This window comes from Argopecten irradians, chromosome 2 (assembly GCF_041381155.1).
Source record: "Argopecten irradians isolate NY chromosome 2, Ai_NY, whole genome shotgun sequence".
In the NCBI taxonomy this organism is placed as follows: Eukaryota; Metazoa; Mollusca; class Bivalvia; order Pectinida; family Pectinidae; genus Argopecten; species Argopecten irradians.
Genome location: NC_091135.1, coordinates 50,923,386 through 50,938,055, shown reverse-complemented (window position 1 = coordinate 50,938,055; position 14,670 = coordinate 50,923,386). Strand labels below are relative to the sequence as shown.

At 36.0% G+C, this 14,670-nt stretch overlaps 1 long non-coding RNA gene across 4 annotated transcripts; it reads left to right on the top strand.

The window, feature by feature from the left end:
• Positions 1 to 6,890: 6,890 nt before the first annotated feature.
• On the top strand, positions 6,891 to 14,258 carry LOC138315838 (uncharacterized). Of its 4 annotated transcripts, XR_011207532.1 has the most exons (7): positions 6,891 to 7,726; positions 8,197 to 8,329; positions 8,690 to 8,805; positions 9,316 to 9,429; positions 10,293 to 10,419; positions 10,849 to 10,993; positions 14,122 to 14,258. It is a non-coding gene; the product is annotated as an uncharacterized lncRNA (long non-coding RNA). The 4 variants fall into 4 exon arrangements; XR_011207533.1 differs by having other exon boundaries at positions 6,891 to 8,317; positions 8,690 to 8,793; XR_011207531.1 differs by having other exon boundaries at positions 6,891 to 8,317.
• Positions 14,259 to 14,670: the final 412 nt, after the last annotated feature.

The window sequence follows — 14,670 nt, the reverse complement described above, 5'->3', positions numbered from 1 at the left end:
TGTTGTGGTGTGTTGTTGGCAGTGTAATACAATGTTGTGGTGTGTTGTTGGTGGTATAATACTGGGTTGTGTGGTGTAAGTTGTTGGTGTAGTATAATACATGTTGTGGTGTGTTGTTGGCAGGTATAATACATGTTGTGGTGTGTTGTTGGCAGTATTAATACATGTTAGTGGGGTGTGTTGTTGGTGGTATACATACATGTTTGTGGTTTGTTGTTGTCAGTATAATACTATCTTGTTGTGTACTGGTTTAGGTTGTTGGCATGTATAATGTACATGGACATGTTGTGGTGTATTGTTGGCAGTATAATACATGTTGTGGTGTATTGTTGGTGGTATAATACATGTTTGTGGTGTATTGTTGTTGGTTGTGGTGTATTGTTTGTCAGTATAATACTGGTTGTGGTGTGGTTGTTGGGCAGTATAGTACATGTTGGTGTAGTATGTGTATAATACATGTTGTGTGGTGTATTGATGTGGTGGTATATAAACATGTTGTGTGTGTATTGTTGACAGTATAATACATGTTGTGGTGTGTTGTTGGCAGTATTAATACTTGTGTGTGTGTTGTTGTACAGTATAATACATGTTGTGGTGTTGTTATGGCAGTATAATACATGTTGTGGTGTATTGTTTGCAGTATAATACATGTTGTGGTGCGTTGTTGTCAGTATAATACATGTTGTGGTGTGTTGTTGGCAGTATAATACATGTTGTGGTGTATTGTTGGCAGTATAATACATGTTGTGGTGTGTTGTTGGCAGTATAATACATGTTGTGGTGTGTTGTTGGCAGTATAATACATGTTGTGGTGTGTTGTTGGCAGTATAGTACATTTTGTGGTGTATTGTTGGCAGTGTAATGCATGTTGTGGTGTATTGTTGGCAGTGTATGGACTTACCAGATTAGTTTGAGGCGGGCGGTCTTTCTCCTATTGTGGTCGATATGGACTTACCAGATTAGTTTGAGGCGGCGGTCTTTCTCCTATTGTGGTCGATATGGACTACCAGATTAAGTTGAGGCGGTGGTCTTTCTCCTATTGGTGGTCGATATGCCATACCAGATTAGCTTTGAGGCGGTGGTCTTCTCTCCTATTGTGGTCGATTATGGACTTACCAGATTAGTTTGAGGGCGGTGTACTTTCTCCCTATTGTGTCGATAATGGACTTTGACATATTTAGTTTGAGGCCCGTGGTCTTTCTCCTATTGTGGTCGATATTGGACTTAACCTTATTAGTTTGAGGCGGTGGTCCTTTTCTCCTATTGTGGTCGAATATGGACTTACCAGATTAGTTGAGGCGGTGGGTTCTTTCTCCTATTGTGGTCGATATGGACTTACCAGATTAGTTTGAGGCGGTGGTCTTTCTCCTATTGTGGTCAGTATGAGGAGTGACCCAGTAAAGATACAGCAGATTTATTTCCTACAATGTATGAACAGGTAGTTAGTGACGATTACTTTATTAATGCATCCTGAGATAAGAGGTTTAAAAAGCGGGTAAAAGTCATGTACACAATTAGCTTTTCTTTGCTGTGATAAATAGGCCAATTCAATTTTAATGAATGAATGCAGTCATAGGTAGAAACGCTCCAAAATGAGATATAAAAAATATCTAGTGTATGTATTCTGTATTTGCATATTACAATATTTATCTCTTTTTTGTGGGTGGGGTAGACTTCTTGTTTCGTCATATTTTTATGAGTATAAACGTCGTATATTTGTTCAGATAAAACGACAGTAACTTTTGCTCACAATGAGAATTACTTCACAATGCGATACCTATTTGGAAAAGGGAGATAACTCTGTTATAAAACGGAATATCATGGCGTCAATACATCTAACTGATTAAAAGTGTCATAATAAACACAAAATTCCGATAAACCACGGTTTCCGGATAATTACACTAAGTATTTGTTTACGTTCGACTCAAAAGTAAAGGGTGTAGAAACGATAATACCAGATAAATATAGCACTTGAGAATATTTTGAGACTCCGGCAACCAAATATAAACAATTTTTTTGTCTAGTACAAAGAAAAATAATTAACTATTAAGACGGAGTATTACCTGACAAATTTTTCCGCCTGGGTAGTTTCCACTGGATGTAAGCCCACTTCAGTAGACCCCATGCCTTTCGTTACTTTTATATAGACATTCCATATTGTGTTTTTTTCAATTTCAACAACATATTTTTTTTCAAAAATATATGAAAAATGATCGAATAAACCAGACTATAGCATTTATGGGTTTCACGTCGCTATGGAACAGCTAGTAAACTAGCAAAGTCATTAAGAGAATAATGTTTTGTTTATAATATATAACAGTTATAAACATCTTATATTTATTTAGTTAGGAAATTGGTGAATTGTGGAAGTTTTATAGTTACGGAATTTTTTTTTACCAATATCTCGAACACCCATTTTTAGATCTCGTTGATATAAAGCTAATACACCAATATATTTGGTTTGACAAATCCGGACGATATATACTAAAGTTATCTGTGCTGAAACCACGTTTTGTCTGATTTTTTAGTCCCCATAAACTCTTGCATACATTGACGCGATTTTGACCTTTACTCAGACTCATGCCAGAGTAATCATTGTATATAAAGCTGTTTTTGATATTTGGTTTAAAATTGGGACTAAAAAATTAATTATGTTATTCGCAACGGCAAATCGTTGTTCCGGACGGGCGTACGGTGCTCGACGACGCCGACGGCGGACATTTGATAGATACCAACAAATCTATGTAATATTAGAAGATATTAATTACTAGATTTCAAATAGTTACTTTGGTAGTTAAAATCCAGTATTCAAAAGAATGGTTCTCTTTTTTCTACCCATAGGATGCAGAACAAAAAAAATAGTCCCAAATTGTATCTTATTAGCCCACTTGGTCATTCCACACACAATGAATACATTTAAAAATGGGAAAACAGTCAGGGTAATAGCGAAAATATGGGACTAAAAACTTGAACAACGGTGATATTTTGAATAAAATATGTACCAAGATGTAAAGAGTGTTTTCTTCTTAAAAGCAATATCTATAAGGTACAATTTCGTGTCTTTGTAAAATAATATTACCTTTACGAGAAAATGTAAATTGAGATGAATGCTTATCCAAGGTAACTATCACGAGTGTGGTAACGGGAGAGAAGAAGGCCATAACATCGCAATTTATTTATGTTTTTAAATCTAGGACCTCTGGTGCATCATAGACATTACTGAAAAATATTCTAGTCGAAAAAAGGTATGTTTCGGAAAGGTAAGCGACCAGCGCTTGGATGGGGGTATTTGGGCGTTATCTCGGTATAGTGGTCCGAAGGATATTTGTTTGGCGGTTGAGAGTGATTGCCTTGAATGTGATAGTGAAGTATAGTACGTTGAAAATAATTTAGAAATACAATAAACATCACAAATAACAGTTGTCAATTTAATAAACATGGATTCATGTTTAATTCTTTATGTAGAGATTTGTTATTTGGCTTTACCTTTAACTGAAATTGGGAATTTGGTGACTCGCTTCCATAAACTTTGAGTTTTATGAATATGTGTTTTGAATGGTAGCCGCTTGAGTTAACACGAAAACGCATGGCCCATGGATTTTAGGCATAGCCATCATAAACATGGACTTACGCTCTATGACGTAAAATCAAACTATATAAGTGTAACCCTGAGGGTGGTCACAGGAGTTAGACTTCGATCAATACTATTTTCAATTATTTCTTTGTTATTCCTAGACACTATTATCATTTAGGGCTTAACACGCGCGCAACCTTCAAAAAAGCACAACACAGCTTATGGGTACGTGATGAATTTCAATAATCAATTTCAATCCATACATAAACACATTGGTGAAAATGATAAAAAAACATTGATTACTACACGCAGTATACGTATATAGCATTTCTAATTTACAAACACATCACGAGAAAAGGTATCAGTAATGGAAATGATCATGTTAGAAACGTTAGACTTTAGCGTTTCTGCATTATATATCATTTTATTCGCATTAATTGTTTCAATAATAATTTTGAAAAACAGGGAACTAATCGAACATAAATACGCACATAATTTAATTATTTTTAGAGTTTTGTTATATTTCAATGTAATTTTAACCTAAAATTCAAATTCGTTGTAATGCTTAATTTCGCGTTGTCCATTAAAGTAACATGTAAACAAAACCCACAATGATCAGTTTGGGGAACACCGAGACATTTACTAATAGAAGTATAAGCCCATTGGTGGGCTAATTACCAGGGACTACCATGTATTACAAACATGCCAATCCAATGTATTGGACAGGGGAGTTGATTAGTGCGAGTGAGCTTGGATGGCCGGGACAAAGTTTCGGGTTAGAGATGTACGTCTTGTAAGTGAATATAGCATTTTTTATTTAAAGCCCAAATCATGTTTTTCTTAACTTTAAAGCCACATTGACCAAAAAATTTATAACAGTTATATTATCTGTATGGAGACATACTTCCCTATAAACAGAATTCCAATGGATAATTATATCCTAGGTGCGAAGTAAGCAGTTCTTCCTCAATGAACAAAACCATAAAAAACTATAAATGGTTGCTATAGAAGAGTTCCAGTGGGACAAAAAAACCAATGACAGTGAGATACATGCCGGCACTAGGATGAGTTTGTGTGTTATTTCACAAAACGCTGAACTAGACCATTAAATGTTTAAGGTTGAATTTAAACAATTATTTGTTTTATTTAATTTCAACCAAAAGTAAAATGTTAAACTACTACCTGTCGGTTGATGTCGAAGAATCAAGAAACTGTTCGTGCCTTCAGTTAACCTTGGTAACCGTGTTATGGCTATGTAGAATCCTTACGATAAAAGTGAAGGTTTTACTAAAGGTAATGTAGCTATCGTTACCCAAGGCTGTAATAACAGTGGCATCGTATCCCTATTACTGACTCCACAAATCCTATATAAATTTGGAACATGTGGAATGTGATTTCGGCCAGAAAGAATTATTAATTGTTGCAAAATGAGTGATAAAAGCTTGATTATAAGGAATTCTTAACAATATTTTGTATCATAAATGAACGACCGGTGAAACAGGACTAAAATCAACAATATAAACAGTAAATCGATGTAAATGTGTCAATTTCAGAGGTAGGATTATTTATCATGTAAGCTGTGTTGAATTATCGTATATATAACGTTGTAATCTTTGCTAGCTGATATTAATTATAATTGAATACTCACGGTATGGAATCGATGCCAATACTAGATCGGTTGTTACATCTCAGCACTCCGCTACTTAATGAAGTAAATGGTGGGGTTATATTATATACTTTTACATCATAATACACATTCTTTGCTATTGTACTTACATTAAAATATAGACGTAGGATAGATATTACATAGTCCAATTTTTGAAGAATCTGACGGTAATAATCTGGAATTGAAATTGGCTAATTGGAGTACGGAGATAAGAAAAAAGTCTATGTATGACTTTATTTGTACTTTGACCTATCTTTTATCAGGATTAGTTTACCCTAGTCAATGAAATAGAAACAAAATACCCTAACCATAACCCTGATCTATAACATATAATAGTTTTTGTGTTTCGATCTTTTTAAATTTTCTTGAAAACCTACTAACCAACAGAGATCTAAATCTCGGTCGGTGACCAAACAGCAAGGTAAATATACACACCCTAATAACATGGAAGAAAAATATAATCATAAAGAAAGTAAATGATTTTGAAACTTTGAAGTTGTGTACTGTGTGTATAGGTTATGTTGCATATGTAGTGTATGAATCTCATTTTGAAAATTAGTTTTGTTTTCATTGATGTTATATCGTCATAAAACCAGAATATTGATTTAAATACGAAAATTTTTTTGTGTACTTTTAATCTCCCTTCTACCTTTATACAATGGCTATTGCTGGTGGTTGGTTTTTATATATCTTATATTACTACTCTTCTGGACCAAGACGTATGTTGGTCAAAGGACCAGCTATATTTTAAAAATTGTCTGCCCTACTATAATTGTTGCCGGCCACGGGCAATACGAAACAGGCGTTAAATTTCGAACGCTGGACGTTATGGCGCTAAACCTTGAATAATGGGATATAATAAATGAAGGTTTTTATATGTGACGATGGAGTATAATATATAAAGACCTTACCCTGAACCTGTCGATGGTGACACAAACAGATATATCAATACGATTCATCTATGGCATTAGTTATTGTATTATTAAAACTTTCCATTGACAGTATACACGTTAACATATAAATTATATCTTTATATGTGGATAGAATTCAATTTCACGGTTTAACACCTTTACAATTGTAATTGGTGTATTACACAAGCCTACCTTGGCATATAAATATGACTGTATGGAGTGGTAAGATACGAATAACATGTCCAGTTTAATCTTGTCCGTCTCCAGTATCTCTCAGATACTTTATGGACATCAAGACACCTGTTAACACACATAAACTAAGTAAAGTATTCAATGATACATAACTTATCGTTTTGAATGTTAGAAAATGTAGCGAATGACGGATGATCTTCATCAGGTTTTCAAAAATTTAATACACAAAATTCAATAGAATCAATTAAAAAAATGACATCACAGCATACAATTCTTGAATATGAAGTAACAATAATACAGTAACATTATATTATTGTCTGTTTATGAACAACTCACCAGACAGCCATCTTCATAGTGGGAATACGCGACTTTGTACTGCAATGTCGATCAAGTTTACAGCGTCACAGCCGAGGTCGAGCACAGTGAATAGTTGTGCTGGGTAATCACATAAAAACACAAGTAGATGTACTTGGTAAATTATTTTTAAAGTGGACACTAAACTACGTTTATCTAATTAGCAGACCTGTGTAACTTTTCTGCGCGGGTTGCGTATTTCAGCAATCGCCAAGTAAAAGTAATATATAAGGGATTCGGTTCCAGCCTAGCACTACTCCATAAAAGAACAAAGTCAGGAATAAAAATCAACTTATGATTTATTATAATCATAAATCATCAAAGTACAGGTACTGGATACATCGAGATTTACAAAGGTTATACAAATATTCTACACTAAACACTGATCTATATCCTTGAATACATTATTGTAATATGGAACATTTCCATAGATGGAGGTGCTTCCATCTATACTGGTATAATGCTCCGAATATGGAGAAATAAATACCTACTATATAAAAGCTATTATAATAAACATTAATTATTAGATAAGAATATGTAATGAGTCTATAGACAGAGGTGCTTCCGTCTACAAATAGTGTTTCCGAATACGGAGACGTTTCCCCGTTTTCGCCAACGGACAACACTCATATTCTGAGAGCTTTGTAACTTAACTCTATAAGAGTTGTTCCCCTTGGAACGTTAAGTTCCCTTTACGGAGAAGCTCAAACATCTTGAACCACTATTAGGTCATTGGTTTGAGGAGACTCAAGGCTTTCCAAAGTTTAGGGCCAGAAGAGGCGACCACTCGTTTGGGAGCTCAAATGAGTTCTGACTTTCGTCCGATTTCACCCCCTTTTATAGCCTGCGCTGGTGATCATCCGACGAGTCCGAGCCAATCAAAACGCTTGTTACATAGCGCGTGCGGAATCCGCGAAATCCAACCATAACAAATGGCGAAATACACGGAAAGCAGGCTGTCGCTTACAGAGACGTGATTTGGCTAGAATAGGACGTTTTATGACACACCAATCTCGCAGCATGGTTCAGGTGACTTCCATGAACATAATACAACATATTTATACATGTTTCCTGATAAAAATATATGTACTTTGTGTCATTTTCGTTATCTGTCGAATCTCAATACTTGACTCTAACGTTAACGCTACAGATTCAAATCGTCAGTTAGTTCGACAGTTATTCATCACGCCAGTAATTATAGTAATAAAATATACATTCTATTAATTATGTCAATATCAATAATGAATATAATTACGATTCTCTGTCTTTTAATCACGCATATCACATTGAGTGTAGCTGAGTTTATAACCATTCTCAGATCGGGGCTAGGCCTCCGTTGTTCTGATAGGAAATATGACGATGTCATGAATTTACATTCCTGTGTATAATATTCGCCGTTACGGATCGTAACACTACCCCCCTTCTTCTTAAAAACATTCGTCCCGAATGTAATATCATAGGAGATTTCAGTAGTTCACTTGCGAATATTTTCATTTTAGGAATTAATTCATGGCGTGCATGTCATGTTTACTCGACCAAAGATATTGGAGCTTGTACACAATGTACAACACAGGTGCTTGACTTCAGAAACAACCAATTAGCAGCTATTATGCATGTATGGTGAGTACTGTGGTAAGTCTTTGCAGCCATAATTTGCTCACATATTATTCCAATGTGATATAGTACACGCTGTGAATTTTGTAATACATTTAAAAAAATATGTTCAATATAATACACAAAATAATTCCTACATCAACATCTTATATACATATACTTACTTGTATAATTCAATGAGGAATATCACTTCCATAGTATCTATATTTATCAATAACATAGTTATAATTATTTATAATTTCTCAATAATTATGAGAAAATATATATTAATATAATACTCTATAATTTGATTATTACTAAATTAATATTTACAAAACTTTACATTAATATCTTGATATAATTCAATAATTATTGAATAATTGTTCATGTTTTCCACAGTTCACTTCCTTCACTGGAATTTCCTGGCGTCCGGACACGTCCATTGAGTTTCATATCCCCTGGTGTAGACTGGTGCTTGTATCCCGTCATCCCGTCTTCCGAAGGTAGCATTACAGGTGGTACACTGGTATACTGTTTTACGACTTCTTTCCAAAATCCATATTGCAGAGAAAGTGCAATTATATTGTTCAGATATCGCTGAGACAGAACAATAATTGGAATAGTAATTTAGACAACAGTCTACATTTATTTAAAGGACTATTCCCCTAATTCTTGAGCCATTTTGGTTTTTCATCACCCTCATATAATTTCAAGTAATTGTGATGAACTACCTTAGGTCTTGACTTTGGAGATTTTTGGATTTTATACACCACATCATTTATTTTCTCAATAACGACATATGGACCTTCCCATGAGCACCGTAATTTGGAGCCAATACCACTTTTTTTAGGATTGTAACGCCAAACTGGATCACCTCTTTTGAATTGATTGAGTTGAGTGCTTTCGGTCATGTTCAAGTTTCATTTTGTTTGTTGAGAGTGTAATTTTATCTCTAGCAAACTCATGAATTTTATCCATTTGCTTCCTTAGTGTTGTTTTGTAATTAGTACACGTGTTCATTTCAGGTACAACCTGTCCCAGAACAAGATCAACAGGAAGATTTATGCTACGACCAAACACCATCTCACAAGGCGAGACCCCGGTGCTTTCATGAGAAGATGACCTGTAAGCCATCATGAGTAAGTTAATGTGTTCATCCCAGTCCCTTAAATTCTCTGCCACAAATGAGGAGATCATATTTCCAATTGTTCTGTTGGCTCGTTCAACCATTCCATCAGACTGCGGTCTATATGGTGTGGTTCGAGTCTTCTCAATTCCCAAGATTCTACACATTTCTTGGAATACATCTGATTCAAAGTTTGTCCCTTGATCAGAGTGAAGTTGCATAGGCACACCAAAAATGGTAACAATTCTATCTATGAATTTTTGTGCAACTGTTGTAGCTTTCTGATTACGCATGGGTATTGCCTCAACCCATTTAGTAAAGTAATCTGCTACTACTAGGAGATAGGAATTCCCCTTATTGCTTAAAGGCAATGGTCCCAATACATCAATGGCCCATCTCTCCATAGGGAGACCCACATTGTATGTATGTAATGGACCCTTCGGCCATTTTGGTGGTGTTTTTCTAGCTGCACATTTGTCACAGCTTTTAATCCACTGTTTGATATCTCTCGACATTCTGTCCCAGAAATATCGCTCTCTCACTTTTGAGAGTGTTTTCTTACTCCCTAAATGACCTCCAGTCACACTATTGTGTATCTGCTTCATCACATAGTCTGTTAGGGATTTGGGTATAACCATTTGATACAAGGGTTGTCTCCCTTGGATGGTTTTCCATTTGTGACATAATGTGTCATCTCTTATAGCGAGGGAATCAAATCGCATCCAATAAAACTTGGTGCTCTCATCTAAATGAGATATATCAGGCCATTTAGGTCTTTCCCACGTTTAACCCAGTTCCATACAATTTTAAGGACTGGATCATTTTTCTGACTATCTTTAATTTGTAGGAGATTAATAGTCTTTTCTCCTGTTTCAGATACATCCGGATGTCCCGGTGTGGAACCCTTAGCTGCTGCCTTGGGTATATCAGACATATCTTGGTTTGGATCAGAACCCCTGGATCTTGACATTGGAGAGTTGTCTCCCCTAGAGTCATTGGCATGGTTTGTTTTATGAGATCTTGTTGTAACTCTACAAATAGTATCTGTAGCCTCATCAGAACAGGTTTTATTATCATACCTTTGTTCTGCTTTGTCACAATGGCTACAATTTCTCTCTAAACAAGGTCTCCTAGATAAGGCATCAGCATTGCCATGAGCTTTACCTGCTCTATATTCAATTTTAAATTGATAAGCAGATAATAATTCAAACCATCTAGCCATTTGTCCTTCAGGGTTTTTAAAATTGATCAACCAAGTAAGGGCGCCATGATCACTTCTGACCAAGAAATATTGCCCATAAAGATAGTGGTGAAATTGTTTAATAGAGTTTACTATTGCCAGTAATTCTCTACGTGTCACACAATATTTTCTCTCCGATCTGCTGAACATTTTACTATAGTAACATATGACCTTCTCTTTCCCATCTTGTAGCTGAGAGAGGACTGCACCTAAACCTGAGTCAGAAGCATCTGTATCCAGTATGAATTCACCTTCAGACCTTGGATATGCCAGTATCGGCGAGCTTGTCAATGCCCGTTTCAATGTGTCAAAGGCACTTTGACAATCCAAGGACCAGGTAAACCTTTGGTACTGATCCGTCAACTATGTAGTGGTTTAGCTATGGTAGCAAATCCTTGGACAAACTTCCTATAGTAGGAGCATAGCCCTAAGAATTGTCTCACCTCTTTAACAGAATTAGGAACAGGCCAATTTTTGACTGACTCTATCTTTTCTGGATCGGTAGAGATACCCTCTTCACTAACAATGTGGCCCAAAAATGAAACCTGTTTCTTACATAGGAAACATTTCTTAGCATGCATCTTAAGATTAGCTTCCTGAAGCCTTCCAAACACTTTATCAAGGTTATTGATGTGTTCATCAAATGTCTTGGCTAGTACTATTATATCATCCAAATACACCATGCAAATATCATGGGAAAGGTGAATAAGTACTTTTTCCATTAACCTTTCAAAGGTTGCCGGGGCATTACAAAGACCAAATGGCATTGATACAAATTGCCAAAGTCCTCCCCCTGGTATGGAAAATGCTGTTTTGGGTCTGTCTTCAGATGCTACCTTAACTTGCCAGTAGCCACTTTTGAGGTCAATGGTTGAAAACCAGTTGTGACCTGATAGTAAGTCAAGAGTACTATCAATCCTAGGAATTGGATGACTATCTTTGATAGTTGCGTCATTCAATTTCCTGTAGTCTAGGCAAAAACTTAGGCTAGAATCCTTTTTCCGTATTAAGACCACTGGAGTTCTCCATGGACTATCGGAAGGTTCGATTACCCCTTTTTGTGCCATTTCTTCTATCTCTTTCTCAACCTCCTTAACCAATGATAGAGGAACCCGCCTAGGCGGTTGTCGGATAGGTGGAGTTGAGCCAGTATTTATTTTGTGTTCAGCAAGATCTGTCATACCCAAATCATGGGATGATTTTGAGAAACTATCTTTGTACTTTATAAGTAATTCTTTTAATTGACCACTTTGATTCTCATTCAGATATTCACAAGATTGCTCATAGAGGGACTTCAAATGTTCCGGAATAACATGAGTTTGTGGTTTTTCCACAGTGACTTCATTAACTTGCACATTTTCGTGCTTTTGATCCACAATTTCATCAATAGTATCTATAGTCGCCACCACAGAATTCTTGTATACTTTGCGTTCATTATCGCTAAAGTTCAGAATTCTCAAAGGGACATAACCCATACTAGGGTTTACAACAGCTTTGGCCACTAACACCTCATGTTTTGACATGAATCCTGGTGAAGGCTCAATAACAGCTGTATTTTGTCTACAAATTGGATCATTAAATTTTCCAGTAACAATCATCTCACAATTTGGAGGTATTATAATATCCTCTGATAATGAGACTCTACAACAAGCTGGCTTTGCTGCTTCAGCTTGATATCGGAAACATTGAATTTCGTCTCCATCTATTTTCAAGCAATTCTTGTTTAATAAGATATCAATAGAATGCGTGGTCAGAAAATCTAAACCTATGATCCCCTGTTGTTTAATGTCTGCTATCAAGACTTCTTGTAACAACTTCTGTTTCCCTAAGCCAATAACAAGCTTACATTTTCCAATAAATGGTGTTTTATCCCCAGTAGCGGTTATCAAATTTAATTTGACCGGTTCTACATTGGAGTTCTTTATACCCAATTTTTGGAAGCAGTTATTGCTTAGAATGGTTACAGTTGCACCTGTATCCACTAGTAGCGGAAGTGCAAAGTCTTTAATTTGTGCACAATCAAACAAACCGGTGTGATCATCATTATTTATGCTGCTCACAACAATATCTGTAGGTCTCTCCACCTCTTCTACTGAATTCCGACCCTCGAAGTCAGTATCTAGTAGTTTCCCTGAATCGGAGGTGACTGAAAGTTACCACCATTTGACTGGGAAGTGTGGGAGGGGTTGTGAAAGTTTGACCTTTGTGTGACATTTGACCTTGACCTCTGTGTTTGGTTCCAATTTGAACCAGTACTTGTGCCATAGTCATGTGTGTCAAATCTGGAACTTTTCCTATTTTGGGAATCAAATCTTTGGTTACCAACATTTGGAACTCTATTTTGATTTGTGTTTTGGGTAAATTGACCATTTTGTGTTTGTTTTCCATAATATGGATTAAACACTTGGTTGTTACCATTTCCATTCCCATTCCACCTATTCCTAGGTTTAGGATTTTGTCCATTTGAAGTGAAACCTGAGTTTCTTTGATCTACCAAATTTTTGGTAGTTTTGTGTAGGGCTTGTATGGACTTATTTAATGTCGCAATATCAATGCCCTCTTGATCTGCCATTTTAGCAGGATATAGCATTTGGGTGTGGCACACAGTGCGATCTTCCTCAGAGATCATGTGTATTGCCTTACTCCTTTGCTTATCAGCTAACCTATGAGCCTCGAGCCTGATGGCATGCGTTTCGGCTTCATTAAGGATCTTTGGTCTCAGTTCCCTGATCCGTAACCGGGTATCAGAGTCTGGTATAGCCTCGATAAAGTAATCCAATGCTAGGATATTTATCATTGATGCATCAGCCATAGGATATGCTTGGCGAGTCATTTTTCGGATAGACTGAGCCATCTCAGAGAGTGTCTCATCCTTCCCTTTAACTCTTGTTTGAAGAGTCTAGCTCTGTAAATTTCAGAGCGTTCCAATGACCCAAACCTTACATTAAGTAACCTAACTAGGGTATCAAAATCTCGGGTCTCCTTGAGCATTGAGCTCTGTGAGGATGGCTCTCGCACTTCCACTTAGGCTTCCAGCTAGATAGAGAGATTTTGTCTGATAGTCCCACCCATTTATTTGTGCTACTATTTCAAATTGGGACAGATATTCTTCTAGATTTTCTCCACCAGAATATTGTTGAGGTTTTAAACTCTGTCTTGTATTGTGTGCAGTGTTTCGTGTGTTCAAATGAGGTGATCCACGACTGTTGTCATTTATGTCAGCCACTGGTGAACTACAAACATTAGCACTCTGGTGTTCATGAGAAGGATTCCTTTCCCTATGACTATGATTAATTCTATACTCTAAAGATTCTACATGTTCATGTATACTATTAATTTCTTGTTTAAGCTCTCTATTGAGTTCCCATAAATTCCTTCTATTGTCTTCTCTAAAACTATCAAACTGTTTGTTTATATTCTCCATCAGAATATTAGCTAAATCTTTGCTATTTTGTGTATTTTCAGAACTTTGAACCATTTCTGGAGAAGCTCTATTATCAACCTCTTCATTCTCTGTATCCAGACCATCATTCCTAATCCGGAATGTTGCTTCAGAATCTGAATCGGACATCTCTACAGATTTTTATGATTTCAGTAAAGATTAACTCAATATTTCAGATTTAATTTTGTGATTTTTTTATATACCAATTTAATGTTCTTTTTATGGATTCACAAGACACTGGAACTCAGTTTATCCCACTTCTGACACCAATGTAACTTTTCTGCGCGGGTTGCGTATTTCAGCAATCGCCAAGTAAAAGTAATTTATAAGGGATTCGGTTCCAGCCTAGCACTACTCCATAAAAGAACAAAGTCAGGAATAAAAATCAACTTATGATTTATTATAATCATAAATCATCAAAGTACAGGTACTGGATACATCGAGATTTACAAAGGTTATACAAATATTCTACACTAAACACTGATCTATATCCTTGAATACATTATTGGAATATGGAACATTTCCATAGATGGAGGTGCTTCCATCTATACTGGTATAATGCTCCGAATATG